Below are 2,500 nucleotides of genomic sequence, written 5' to 3'. Positions count from 1 at the left end.
AAGATAGAATAATAGTATCGGCTTCGATGAACTGTTAAATGAATACGTAGCACAATGCGTTTGCTTAAGAGATATTAAAATTTGAAAAGAAAAATTTTGTACAAATGTATTAGAGAATTCGTCTAAATAATGATAATTAAGACAGGAACATGCTGTTGATAAAACAAAAAACAAAAAAAAAAAAACAAAAAAAGAAGAAAAAAGAAAAACAAAAAGAAGAAGAATTATTCGCTCGATCAACGGAGTAATGAACGTAGAAGAACATTTCTAAAAGGATTAGAATTAGGTGGTCTGGTTGATCAAGCAGTAAATCGACCATAGAATGGGATTAGAATTTGTTGAAATGATTTCTAGGAAGGAATAGAAGATTTCTTTCAAAAAAAAAAAGAAAAAGGAGAAAAAAGAAAGAGATGGGGGGGAAAAAGAAAAGAAGAAAAGAAAATAGACAAAAAAGGAAGACAGTAACATGTCGGAGGTTGCGAGGAAAAGAGTTGCGAGGAAGGGAGTTCCTTCGGGCACGGTCGAGGGCTCTTGAAAGGGGGCTAAGAGAGGGAAGAAGAGGAAGGAAGGAAAGAAGATGAAGAAGAAGAAGAAGAAGAAGAAGAAGAAGAAGAAGAAGAGGTTGCAGGGCAGCGGAGGCACTGGCGCCGCACGCGGCAGCCTCAAAGGGATCCTCCGCACGCCCATCTGTCTCCGCCCCGCCCCCATTCCCGCGCACCATATACATCATGTACGAGCACGACGTTTCAACCGACCACCGGGACCAACATCGCGTCAGCTAGCGTCAGGACTTGCATCAAGGCAACGCGTCACCATCGCGCATCACCAACGCGCACTGTCCCCCTCGAGGGTTCAACTTTTGTTGAGTAGGACCACCATATAGGGTCCTCGTTCCACTTTTCCCAACAGCTACCAGTTTCGCGATCGCATCTCACCTTCGTGATATTCTCAAATAAGGCACTAGCCTTATTACAACAAGTGACATGACAACTTGAAAGCGATTGGATTCTGGGATAGTGTCCTCCCGATGGTTAAGTAAAACTGCATACTCTGGTTGTTCCATAGACTTCTTTCCTTCAAATGGATACTCATTTGATAGATAAATTGCTGATAGATAAATTGCCGATATATAGGAGACAATCTTTTTCTTTTTTTTCCTTTTTTTTTCTCTTTTGTTTTGTTTTGTTCCCTTTTTTTTCGTTTTGCTTCTTTTTCCTTTCTCTGTTTTTTTTGTTTTCTTTTCTTTTTCTCTATCTTTTTTTTGCTTTTTGTTTTTATCGGTACCACATCGTTACCATATAATTAATAGACTTTTAAATGGGCTATCATGGTAACGTCACGACCGAGGCGAGAAGAAGACGATCTACTCTACCATGGTAAGAGAAGCGTGCAAGAGAATTTTGCAAGATCACGCTGCAACGGTCGATCAAGTGTGCCGTCACGAAGGACCTGACTTTTCGGTCGTCACGATAGCCAAGGCTTTACAGCTTACTTAGCAGTAAGAGCGAACGGCGTTTAGTCTCTTGACTAATGAACCTGCGGGATCCGAGCACCCGCCAGGTTACTTGGGCTTCGTTTAAACTCCCGTGGAAAGGGTCAACCAGAGAGAGCTGAGGAAGATGGATGCAGTGATGCTTGGAACTACAGTGTTGCCGGCTTCGATCGTGGTTCTCATTGATAAAGAGAAAAAAAAACCAAAAACAAAAAAAAGGAAAGAAAAAAAAAAACAAAAGAAAAATTTTACTTATTCCTTCGACGGCATTTCTTCTTTTTATTTTTGTCTTCCTTTCTTTATCTTCTTCTTCTTCTTATTTTTATCCCTCGAAGGCTCAAGGAAAACTGGGATAATTAGTTGACTACTCAGGAAGATGAATTTCTTGGCAAATTTGTTTCCTTTCTTTTCTTTTTTTTTCCTTTTTTTTTTTTCATTAGCATCAACAGGATCCCCGCTAGGTCCTCCCTAGGAGTCATGAGATTTATATAAAAAAAAAAAAAAAAAAAAAAAAGTTCGGCTCCTTTCGTCGTCTCTCCTTTGATTGATTGGACAGTAACTAATGAGCGGAGGAACTAATTGCTCGCGGTAAAATTAGCTGGCAAAAACAAGGCAAAGCACACATAGCTGACCCGTGACTTCCCTTAGAAAGATCACAAGACTAACCAAGCCGCTTCCTGACCACGACCTTCCGGTTCGACCTTCCCGATATATACCGTTAATTATTTCGGGACCCTCTCATCGTCTACGTTTTCGTTCCTACCGACTTTAATCTTTTCTTTGTTCTTTCTATGCACTTTCCTTCTTTACACGGTCTTCCATTCATAGAAAATTTAAAAGAAAAAGAAACCAAAACAAAAAGTTTAAATATAAAACCTCAAACACGATAGCATAATAGCTGATATAAAAGGAATCCCCTTATAGTGTAGAAGAGAACTATTTCTTTACGTTCAGCAGAAAAAAGAAAAGAGAAAAGAAAAAAAAAAAAAGTATCACTAAGTCGAACAA

Source organism: Vespa mandarinia, chromosome 21, assembly GCF_050613455.1.
Source record: "Vespa mandarinia isolate Hongniang chromosome 21, ASM5061345v1, whole genome shotgun sequence".
In the NCBI taxonomy this organism is placed as follows: Eukaryota; Metazoa; Arthropoda; class Insecta; order Hymenoptera; family Vespidae; genus Vespa; species Vespa mandarinia.
Note: the sequence above shows the minus strand (reverse complement) of the source record.